The sequence below is a fragment of the Varanus komodoensis genome, unplaced genomic scaffold, assembly GCF_004798865.1.
Source record: "Varanus komodoensis strain SLA01 unplaced genomic scaffold, ASM479886v1 scaffold67, whole genome shotgun sequence".
NCBI classification, from domain to species: Eukaryota; Metazoa; Chordata; class Lepidosauria; order Squamata; family Varanidae; genus Varanus; species Varanus komodoensis.
Genome location: NW_025336308.1, coordinates 2,964,863 through 2,977,214, shown reverse-complemented (window position 1 = coordinate 2,977,214; position 12,352 = coordinate 2,964,863). Strand labels below are relative to the sequence as shown.

Sequence of the window (12,352 nt, the reverse complement as noted above, 5' to 3'; positions counted from 1 at the left end):
AACGGGCAAGTCCAGCGTTTCCCCAGCCTTGGACTGCGAGCATCTGTACCGGAAGCACGTTCCAGCAGAGCAAAGGAGAGGCTCGGGGCGCAGCCCCCGCATCTTGAGGTGCAGAAGGTCCTGCACCTCCCAGGACGCCCCGTTCTCCTGCCTCCACAGGCGCATGCCCGTCCCAGTCAGCTGCCGCCATCAACCGGCTGATCTGCCGTCAGACGCTCCCAGGGCTGAAGGAGCCGGAGCAGCAGCTGCTTCAGAAGGCTCTGGCTCGTCCAAGTTCAGGTGCACATTGAAAGGACTGTGTTACTGGCCGGATCTTTTACCTGCATTGGCATACACACACACACCATTCAAAGTGCTGATTTGCACCTTTCCCCCAGGCGCTTTGGACCAGTGCTGGTGCCAAGGTGAGGTATGGTGGCCACCCCCCCAGCAGGGGCCCGTGGATAAGAGCCCCTGGAGTCGGTTGCCGGGCGCATCGTGTGGCCTGCCTGCTGCCTGCTCCTTGCTCTGCCCAGGCAAGGGTGTTGGGGGGGGGGGGGGGAGGAGGAGGGGGAGGAGGAGGAGTGGTGGGTGGTGCCATGGCCTGGTTGCTCATGGGAGCTCTGCCAGGCAAGCCAGCAGCAAACAGTGATGATGAGCAGCATCAGTGCCCAGTCACACTGGGGCAAGAAGGTGGACTCCACGAGGAGAGGCCCTTCGAGGGCATCCTGCCAAACCCTGCAGCAGTCTTTGAAAAAACGTCGTTTGAGAAATGCGCATTTTTAAAGCACACAGCCCTGTTCTTAAATGCACTTTTCCACACTTCAATGCCTGTAGGGGGCGAAATGCACACTTTTGAAACATGTGCATGGATACGCACACTTTCCCCATCTGAACGTGCCATTTCCTCATCAGAAACACAGATTTGCTTTGAGAATTGGAGCAAGACAAGCCAAGCCAAGGCATGGAGTTTGGAGAATCTCCGCAAACTTGAGCATCTCTGGCTCCCTCTCTGCACCCGCCTCCCTGCCAGAGGCCCCGCTTCCAAAGCTGCATCGCATGGACTACTGCACCGCCAAGGAGCCCCACACCCTGTCGCAGGGTGGCAAAAATGCCTCTCTGGATGGCTGAGCAAACCAGAACTCCAGCACTGCACCATGGGCTGCACGGTGCTGAGACATTTTAAGCACAGAACTAAAATTGTACATTCTAAACAAGGTGTTGAAAGGAAAGGAAAGGAAAGGAAAGGAAAGGAAAGGAAAGGAAAGGAAAGGAAAGCAACGCAACGCAACGCAACGCAACGCAACGCAACGCAACGCAGCAAATGTCCGACAGATGCTAACCACATTTTCCTCGGCAACCTTCATGACGGCTCGTTCTGGCTTCAAGTGCTTGGGGGAAACTGGAGAACCTGCGCCTTTGCAAGGAGAGGACCAGCCCAGGTGCACCTCCTAGGGCTGGTTCAAGCTTTGGGGGTGCTGGAAAGATGAGCTCGGTGGGTTCCTCTCCCAGGGTGCCCCTAACTTCTCCCTCCTGCTGCCACGGTCCATTCGCCTGCCATCCCACCCAGTCAGAGAGGGGGTGGGATGAGGGTCTATCCAAGACCTTGAGTGCAGCCCCCACCCCCCCAGGGCCACCCCATATCCCACTACAGTTGAATTCCCACCTCTACCCATTCCTTCCCGATGTCCTGCAGGTTGCGCTTTCATACAATCGCAGAGCTGGAGGGGCACTTCTGGGCCATCGAGACCATCCACTGTCTTCAGGCGGGAGATGGAGAGCCAGGCCAGCCCTGAGGGTCAGCTGCTCAGCTTCTTCTTGAAGGCCACCAGAGAGGGAGGGTCCGCCCACTAATGGCTTCCATCGTCAAACAGCTCTCACCGTCGCAATGTTTCTCCAAACACTCGGCTGAAATCTCTCCTCCCGTAATTACATCTGGCTATAATTAACTAGGGCATTTGGGGTGGACAGTGGAGAACAAGTCCATCTAGGACAGCCCTTCCTGCACTGCAGGCTCAACACACCCGGATCCTTCCAGGCTCCTTCGCAGGACTCGCTCTCCATAATCCTGACCATCTTCATTACCTTCCTCTGAACACATTCCAACTCGCCTATACTGGGGTGCGGGAAGCCTTGGTCCTCCAGATGTTTCTGGACTACAGCTCCTACTATCCCTGGCTGTCGGCCATGCTGGCTGGGGCTGAGAGGAATCTGAGTCCGACAACATGCGGAAGGTTACCGGTTCCCCTTCCCCGGGGCTGCAACCCACGGGGCTTTGGGGAGTTGCGATCAGCTGAAGCCCCACCAGCTGCGTTGTACATGCACCAAGGATGGCTGAATCTGGATCCATTCCACTGTTTGTTTCGCAAAGTGCGGCAGCCAAAACGGGACGTGGCTCGAATCCTTGGGCCTTTGTCGGCGGAGGGCACCCTTCCCCCCTTGCTTTCTCCCCCCCCTTCCAGAGAACCACGATCTTCCCTGGCCACGAAGCCACCCTCTCCTACGACCGGGGGTCAAAGGAGCAGCGCTGTGCGAGAGCCCCCCGGCAGCTGCCCGCCCGCCGTTCGCTGCAGCAGCCTGCCCACTAATCAGAGCGTTCACCAATCAACCGGAGCATGACGAGCCCAGTCGTCAGCCGCAGAAGGAGAAGCAGGCGGAAACGAGACGGAGAAGCGGGAGGGGGTGGGCCGGGGGAGAGGAAAAGCTCGAGGAGCAACCTCCAGGAACTTTTATTTACAATAGTTTTTCTAAATCATTTTAGTAATAGTCTGAGTCCGTCCTTTCTCCATCTTGGACGGCCAGCCAGAGAGCTTTGCGGCTCGGTGGAGACTTGAACCTGGATTTCCGGGCTGCTGGGGCATCTCACTGGCCAGCGGGCCACCCTGGCTCCCACAGCGACTGGCCACGCGGGCTATTCGGTCGACGTGCAAAGCCTGCACTTCATTTGCCTCGCACAGAGGCTGCGCCAGCTGCTTCCAAGATCCTTCCACCTGGACGCCGCCACCCGCAGGGCAGTCCTGCCAAAGCCCAGGTAAATGCCAAGTGGCCCACCCCTGTGTGATGCGATCACAGAATCAAAGACTTAGAAGGTACTCTGGAGGTCATCTAGTCCAGCCCCTTGCTTAACCCAGGATCTTGGGCTGTCTAGGCCCTGCTTAAATACCCGCAGCAACAAAAGCCTCACCGCGCCCTGAGCTGGCATGTTCTGGATGCAGTCAGTCATTCAGGATGCTTCTCCCAAGGTTTAGTTACACCTCCATCCACGCCACTTCTGCCTACAGTCTTTCCCTTCTGAGCAACAAAGAGCAGCAATGCTGCCCACGTTGTTCCCGTCAGATATTCCAGGACCGTCACTGGGGCTCCTCTTAATCTCCTCTTCTCCAGGATAAACACACCCAACCCAACCTCTACCTCAAAGGGCTTGGTCTGCAGACTCTCCACCATCCTGGAGGATCTGCCATGGAACTGCTCCAGCGGGTCAACATCCTTCTCAAAATGGGATGGCCGGAACAGGCCACAGCGGCTTTCTGCCATGGTCACACACGGAGTTCAGGGGGACAAAATATGCCCAATCAAACGCATGCCATGTAAAGGCAACGGACGCGTAGAACATCCTGGTCTCAGCTTCGTCTTAGCGTCTCAACCGCTTGTCACTTGATTTATGGAAACGCGGCTTGCCAGTCCTGGGGATTCCACTGGCTCAGTCCTTTCCTCTTGACTCCACTGCAAAGAAAACGGTGGGCGAAGGCCACTCACATCCGGTCCCGTTTTAAACAAACAGGCACGCAGGCGAACGCGTCCACCCCTCTAGGAAGGAAGCCCTTCAGCCCCAGGGCTCGGCAGTCACGTCCCAGTGACTGGCTGCTGCCCATTTCCGGCCCTCCGAGGTCTCCAGACAGCTCACGCTGATGGCATAACATCGTTTCCAGCAGGTCCGCGGTCAAAGGCTTGGCCACTTGCAGGCGACCCTGAGAGGACGGAGATCCGTCAGGAGAACAGGACACAAGCTTGCCCTGGCCAAGGGTGGGCGCCTCACTCAGGCAGCTTCGGTCTAAGGAAGGAACTGCAGGCTCAATCTACGGGGTTGGCATATGGCACCCAAAAACAAGGAAGCCACTCCAAAAGGGGACACATCTTAACTGACAGGTGCTGATGCAAATGTGGGTATCATAACCATCACCTAAACAGAAATATAATTTGGTTTCTCGACATGAGGCCCGCCATTTACTGGAATTTCTGTTCCACGGCTTTTGCAGAATTGCAATCGGCTCCTTTACACATGGTTTGCGTGTGATTTTTTTCATTCTCTGCCTTGCCTTCTGTTCCACTGCATAAGCCCATGATGGTGTATAACAGAACCACGGAAACGCACACGTGCCACCTTGCAGTTCATTCTGTCCTTTCCAAATTTCTGGACCCTTTCCTTGCTCCAAACCCAGCCATGGAAATGCTTCAGAAGAGCCAGAGAGGCGCTGGAGGTCTTCCCCATGAATGACTACGGAATCGTGAGTGCACGATCAATGCTTCGTTTGGAGAAGCCCTGCAACTCATCGGAGGCTTCCTTATCTTTCAACCAGGCTTAGGCTGGGCAGCCCTTCGACAGGAGGAGGCTGTCAAAGAGAAAGTACATTGGGGTGGCCCTTGCCACAGAAAGTCCTCTGCAGAGGAGGACCCCCGGCCACCCTGTGCTTGGCGAGTGCTGCTGTTCTGGCCGGCTGCCTGCAGCTCCTCCAAGCCCGGCCAGTGATTCCAGCGCTCTTGGCGCCATGTTGGCGCGCTCGCCGAGTGCTGCCAGCATGATCCCAGCTTCCCTCTGCTGGCAAACTTGGTCTTTTGCCTTGTTGTATTTCAACGTTCCTCAACCTGGCGAAGCTTTGGACTACAGCTCCCATCATCTCCAAGCTCTGCTGGCTGAGGCAGATGGGAATCTTTACTCCAAGATGTCTGGGGAACAGCAAGTCAGAGACAGCAACCTTCCACCCACTCTTCAGGGGCTCTCTCTCGAGCCATCTCCATCTTTCTCTTCTGCACACCCGTGTAGCAAATCCACGGACCGAAGATGCGCTGCGCAGGCGCTTTTGAATGGGGAACCGGCGGTTCTTTGAGGATCTCTTTATTCAGAGCTACTCATCAGCACGGCCCTGTTGAACCTCCAGGTTCAGGGGCACAACACTGCAGAACAACCGGAGCAGGAGACGTCTCTTGCTTTTCCTGAAGGCGTCCGAGCTCCTGCAACAGGGCTGCAGGTAGGTTAGCCCCGGGCCCCCGTGCTGTGCCGGGGTGAGCGGTCCTTTCTCTGCTGAGCCCCACACTTCCTCCTCTGCTGGGAGGAGTGGATGGCCCTGGAGTAATCCATGAGTGGGGCCACCTGCCAAACTGGGCAGGGCCACCCCCTTTCTCTGCCTCTTTCTGGCATCCCCAACACCCTCTCCTTTCCTCTCTTCTGCCACCTCTGCCTCCCCTTCTCTTCTCTGCCCCCTTTGTTCTGGCATCTCCTTCTCTCTCTGTGAGACTCTTCCCTGTCCCTTTCTGGCATTCGCCTCTCTCTCTCTCTCTGGGATCCCCTCTTCTCTCGCTCTCTCCTCTTCTTGGCTTCCCCTTCCACCCTCCCTCCCTCAGCGGCTGAGAAAAGAGCCCTCTTCGGGCCTGGCCATGACTAGGAATGCCTGGGACTGGCCTGTGGCGGCCCCTGGGCGGCTGGGCGGGTGCAGAGCGCAGGGCCCAGGCTGCCGGTTGAGCCAGGTGAACAGAAGGAAGCTGCTGCCTCCAGTCCCACCTCCCCATCCAAGAGGATGTTCAGCTCCAACGCGCCAGGGGTTTTTTTAAAGTAGTGCTTTCAAATAACACTGCTGTGAAATTCTCCAAAAGCCACCAAAATTTACTGATGATCTTGAAATTTAAATGTTTTGCTTTGGTGAAAAGAACAGAACCCAAAATCTGAGTCCCGGGGCCAAAGTCTGGTGGAAACCCGAGGCCAAAGCTCAGGCGTGGTGCTTCTGCTGAACGGGTTTTAGTACAACCCCAAGGCCCGTCAAGCACAGCCAGAAAGTGGGACAGGATGCCTCTGAGCTTACATTCTAGGCATTCTATTCAGAAATTGTTTTTCACTCCCAGAGTGAGCTCACAGTCTCCCACACACAAAAATCCCTCCCACGCCCCACACAAACCCCTCGTTTCAGTATCTAACACAGAAAGGAGAGGGAGGCATTTAAAAGCCGAAGTGCTTCTCCGAAGGCTTAGCAATTAGCTGTGAAGGCTTTAAATGACAATACGCCTGCTTTTTGCCCCCCCCCCCCGCCTTAATTCTGGCCCTTTTCCCATGCACCACTGGAATGTACCCCCAAGCAGCTCCTCTGAAACCGGACTGGGCCCCCGGCCTCCAAGAGGTCTGCACCCCTGTCTTTAACAACTGGGAACACGGCGCCCGTGCTGATCGGCGGCAAATTCCCCAGACACCAGCCAGGAGATCTTGCCTGAGCGTATTCCTCCACCGCATGTCGGTATTCGGCTGGAAACACCCAACGCTGGACTCCGACATGGTGGATATCTGGGCCTAAGTCAGGAATATCCAGTAGCTTGGGATTGCTTAGGGATGCCCCCCCGTGTCTTGGCCCTGTCCATGAACATCAGCAACCAGCTGCTTTTTCTCCAGCTCCTGTTTGGGAAGCCAGTATGGCCGACTCTGGCTGGCAGAACCTCCCCGAGGTTTTAGGCAGGGGCTCTTGCACCCGGGGCTTCCAGCTGCCGGGGACTGCACTGGAGTTGCCCCGCGCCCCGCGCCAGCCTCTCCCCCCAGCCAGGCCTCCCCCGGTGAACCCGAGCCTTGCTGAAGGAGAGGCCCGTGCCTCGCCACATCCCACTGTGCTCTGCACCCCCGGCTGGCCACGCGCGCTCGGCGCAAGGCTGCCGCTCGCTTGGGGCGCTCTCTTGCGAGGGAGGTGCCGCTTCCAATAAATCCAGGGCTCTATTAATAGCTGCCTCTGCGAGCAGGGAGCTGGGGCCGAGGCAGCCAGGCAGCCTGGCCCGCCGTGGTGGTCCCTGGGCAGAGATGCCGCAGGACGGGCCGTGCGTGTGTGGGGGGGGGGCGCAGAGACCCCAGATGCAGTCAGGAGCAGTCAGGAGGGACCAGGGAATACCCGGAGGGGCACTGATGAAGGCTTTTTGTGTGACCTTTGCCACGGCTAATTAGGAAGAGCGCCCAAGGCCAGGAAGGAGCGAGCACAGCGAATGGGCTTCACTCCAAGTGCAACTGGCCATGAGGCTCCTCAGTGTGTTCCTCAAATGGGGGCTTCTAGGTGGGTCTGCAGCCCCTCACAAGCCCCCCTCCCCATTCCTCCTGGAGGAAAGACAGTCTGAGCAGAGAGCAGCCTGCGTCCCGTTTATCCGATCGCCAGTGGCTCTTCTGGACAGTTTGAGACCAGCAGAGAATCTGGCACAAGGCCTGTTCAAAGCTTAGTTTGTATACCAGCTGATGGCACTTTGCTGCGAGAGGGGGGCGGGTTGGATAAAGGGAGACGGATATTTCCATCCAATGTGCTTAGGCTAATTTATGTGCATAGGGAGCAACGTTTAGCAATAGTCACTAAACATCAGATGGGTAGGCAAGGCCTCTCGCCACCCACCGTGGGGTCACTGGGAGCAGGAGACCGGTCCCCGTCTTGACTGGCAGCTCCAAGGCCACGCCTCCCTCCTGGCTTGTAATGGCCATTCGACTTGCACTGGACTAATCTTCCAACAGGGAATGGCTTCAGAAAGACGGCTGCCCACCAACAGCCCTTTCCTAGACCAGTGTGGGGAACGTGTGGCTTTCTGGACGTCGCTGGACTCCACACCCGTCAGCCCCAGTCAGCATGGCCCATGGTCGGGGATGATGGGAGGGGCAGTCTGACGACATCTGGAGGACTGTGGATTGCACATCCTAGGAACAGGGGACAATACTCTGCAGAGTAGGAGATGCAGCCAAGCAGCCAGCACGGCTCTCTGGAGCACCAGCTGAACACCAAGGCTGCTTATTATGGGGTGGACTGCTGGAAAGACGTCTTGGACCACAACATCTGGGGGCTCTGCAGTTTCTAAGCAAGCACTCGTTTTTGCCCACTGCGTTTCCCTACACTGAAGTGCCAACGAAAGCGGCGATGGGCGGGCATCAGGCACGTGTGCGATTTCCCCAGGACCCCGAGGTCCAGCAACTTGAGCCAGGTGCAAAATAGTGGCTCAAGAAGGTAGACAGTGATCTGGAGAATAAAGCGTCTCTGAGCACAGACGCAGCCCAGGAATGTGGGTCTTTTGGAAGAAGAGCTTCCACATAAATCCTTTCACACACCGAGATGCTCCTGTTTTCCACTGGGCTTTCTTGATTTTGGCGGTCTAATATAAAGGCTAATTTGTTTGCAGAATTGTCAAGCCACTGAGAGTCCGGAGGAGCCCCTGCTGATCGGCCACAGGTCTCCTGAAAATCCTGAGAACCCACCTCCCTTTTCCCCACTCTTCTGCTAAAAGACACCGTTTTTTGGCCATACCTTGTCCAGGTAGATATTCTACTTATCCTCAGGTGTCAGGCTGGGAAAACCAGCAGCTTTCCTGAGTCCTGGAAAACCTGCTATGCAAGAGAAGGCAAGCAGGGCTTGGTGAGAATTCTCAGATTCCCAACATCCCTTTAAGAATAAAAACAGAAAGTTCCAGCTCTCATGTTACTTATGAGTTCATAATGTGTCAAACCTTTGTAGTGGCAAGGAAGAGAAGCCCAAAACAACCCCCCCCTCTTTTTTTAAGTATTGGGCTTACTTTGTGGAGGGGGGATTTTGTAAATGAATATCTAGGAGTGCTTGTGACTCTCTTGTCAGCGGCACTTCCTGTATCCTGAGCTCTGTGGGAGCTGTCCCTGGTCCTGAAACCACCCACAAAATCGGCTCCCCACCTTGGAGACATTGGGCGGCTGTTGCTCAGCTCGGAAGAGAAGCAGCGATGGTCTCCCAGTGCCTCGGGAGCCACCAACCTCCGCTGCAAATACGTTGTCACTTGCCTACACCTTAGCAAGAAATGCGCCATGTGATTTTCTGACATTCAGGGATGTCAGAAAAGGAGTTCAAAGCTGGCCACCAATTGTGCCTTGACACCCATCATGCACCTGCGATGTTTAAATGTTGATGGAACCCATTAATAGCTCACATCCAAAATATGCAGATCAGCTGGGGCTTTTCTATCCTTTTGGATGAGCACAGGTAGACGATCCTCAAAGAAACCCACACGATGCACTCTTGAAACCCTTCGGCTGCACCCAAGTCACGCTCCCGGGTTAGTTAGCATAGTCTGGGCAATAAGGCCATTAGCCTCCAAAGCAGAGCACAGCCTGAGCCTGCAGCCCCCAGAACACAGCAGCCCCATCCTCAAAACACAGACCGTGAAGTGGCCAGGGCTCCCCGGTCTCCAGCAGGCCACACGGAGAGTGACGGAGGATCACAGGTGCTCCGGGCAACCTCCACCAGGGCTGGGCGGCCCATGCCGAGAGACTCATGCCTTCCCTCTCTGAGGCTCCGACCACAGAGCGAGCTGCCCATCAGGCACTGCTGAGAAAGCCCCCTTTTCCGCTCCTGTTCGGTACGCAGGAACCTGACTGGAATCTGCAGCCACAGCACACGCTGCAGCCCAGGGTGGTAGTACCGGGTAGGCACAACCAGGCAGCTGCCGAGGGCCCACCTCCCAGCAGGGGCCCCCGGACAAGAGCACCCCAGAGTGGCTCTTCCTCTTCACCACTGCTGCCTGCCATTCTCTGGCCTCACTCCCTGGGCTAGGACCATGGTGGCGGGAGGACCAAGAGCAGCCTCTGTGCAAGAGGTACCAAGGGAAAAGGAGGATGAGGAGCAACACCTGGGACCTCCCTCTTTGTGGCAGCCTTTGAGGGACTTATAGGGGATGCCATGTTCCCCTCAGTCTTCTCTTCCCAAGGCTGAGCATGCCCAGTTCCCTCAGTCTCTCCTCACGGGGCAGTGTTTCCAAACCCTGGGTCATTTCCATTGCCCTCCTCTGGACCCTTTCTAATTTCCCTGCATTCTTCTTAAAGCTTGGTGCCCAGAACTGGACACAGCATTCCACTCCAGGTCAGGCCTGACCAGCGAGGAGTGTAGAGAAGTACTCCTTCTCAGAGCTGCATCTGGGACTGTAGATGGCAGGCGGGGAACAGAACCAGTCTGAATCATCCATCTAACCATCCTATATAAACGCATCAACAGAAATGTCTCTGTACCATAAAAGCTGGCCCAAACGAGGCATCCTCGGGCTGGAAAGTTTGGTCTGACATTCTGGCTCGAGTGCAGGGATTAGTCTGTTTATTTTTTGTTGTAATGGCAGGAATCGTTCAAAAACGAACTGCCTTCCAGCCTCTGCAATGTTCAGCTGTATTCGGCTGCGTGGCCTCCTGCATGAGTAGCTGGACTGGCTCCATGTGGCCCAAGCGCCAGCTCTCCCTGGAGCAAATTAAAGAGGGCATGGTCCACGCCATCTTTTCCAGGTCTTAAGCTAAACTGTCCCAATATGTTGAAAAGGCACTCGCAAGGAACGGAACTCGTGCAGTCACTTCCAGCATCCAATCAATGGACGGTCACACAAGCGGCCACCACACGGTCCTTCCACACCCACAGGCTCTCGCAGTGCTCAAAGGGCACAGAACATGCTCCTCCATGGATGGACACGATAAATTGCACCTATTCACACAGCGATGCACACATACGCAGAACACAGGGAGCTCCTTCGGGGGAAGCCCTCACCTCTGTCCAATGCTCACAAGCAAGATGGGAGCATCCACACCCTGGCCTCCTCATCCGCTCAGGAACAAACCAATAATCATGGGTATAGCAACTGGGCTATTTCAGGGAGCAAAACACCCAAGTGAAAGGCAAATTCAAGGCTAGAAGTTGCGATTTCTCACCTCCTCCGGCACGAAGAAGCGGTTATTTTTACTAACTCCAGCCTCCTCGTCATGCTCCCCGCTTAAGCTAACACAGCCAGACACAGGCCTCCTCTAGGGGATGCAGTGAAACCGTGGCAAATGCAGGCACCCAACCGACAGCCTCCTTCTGAAGATAGAGTAGCACAAAGGTCTGACTCCTCTTCACCCACTCCAGGCCTCGTAGGGGGCTGCGGAATCCCGTGCAGGATGAGGCGGAATTCCATTTTGGAGAAGCATTTGGGGACTACATTCATCTGGGGCCAAAGATAAAAGGGGCCGAGCCCATGCCCAGAATAGTCAGATATTTGAGCGTAATTCTCTAAGCTGGAAGAGAGGAATCTCAACCGCTGCAGGCCGTGCCCACCAGGAAATGCATGCAGAAGAAAGGAACGCAGAATCGGGTCCACACCCTCTCCATTTTTTCAAGCTGTCTGAACTAGTGCTTCCATTTTCCCTCAGTCTCCCCAGCCCCACCCTCCGATCTGACACACACCCCAAAGAGTCCCTGCCTGCCCGTAACGGCTGGCACCGCAGGGTCAGCACTCGACAGGAATGCAACGGGGAAGGGTGGCCGGCTCACGAGGCCACGCGTGCATCCCGAGCGAGCGAGCTTTCACACAGGCACACCAGGTGCATCATAGCTCCAACCGAGACTTGATGCAACAGCAGGTCGAGAAAGCTGCTGTCAGGAAAGGTGATGCCAAGCCTCGTTCTAAAGCTTTACCGGCTCGTGGGCTCCACCGCATCACTGCTGGCCAGCTGTACGGATGGTTGCATTTCTGGGCAATCTTTGGGCAAACGCACAGAATCGTCTTCGGGCTGAAGTAGCGGTGGCACTACAAATTGAACGTGGACGTGTCTTGCAGTGAGGTCAGGCACCAAAACGACCTCAGGCGGATGCATCAAACCATCGACGACAACACAAACGCGCAACCGAAACGTATTTCCATTCGAATTAATAAAAAAGGTGATGCACGGGAGGGAACGCAGAGCACCGGCTCTGCACGCGGAGGGTCCCAGGCTGGGTTCCTGGCACCTCTGGGTGGGCGAGGGAAGGATCCTGCCGGGACCGGGAGAACAGCTGCCAGTCAGCGCCAGCGCGACTGGGCTAGATGCACCAGTGGCTCATCTGGAATAAGAATTTTGCCTGCACTCCCAGGCAAAACTGCCCACAGGGGGCTGTGCGTCTCCTTCCAAAACTGGGGGGCTGTTCTTTCCAACCTGAAGCCTCGGCCGTGCTGTCCAGGGATGAGCCCAAAACACGGGGAGGGCTTCAGGGGACCCTCGCGGCTTTGGCCCGGGCACGAAATGGCGTCGCGCGGTGCCCGCCGGGGTCCCCCTAAAGCCTCCCCCGGGCTTGCCATCGATGCGCGACAGCAACGCCGAGGCTTCAGGTTGGAAAGAACAGCCCCCCAGTTTTGGAAGGAG

The 12,352-nt window shown here is 56.2% G+C and overlaps 1 protein-coding gene across 1 annotated transcript in view; it reads right to left on the bottom strand.

Annotated features, from left to right (window-relative positions):
* CELF6 (CUGBP Elav-like family member 6) overlaps window positions 1-12,352 on the bottom strand; it is a 57,927-nt gene that overhangs the window by 44,940 nt on the left and 635 nt on the right. The gene's annotated exons all lie outside the window — the stretch shown is intronic.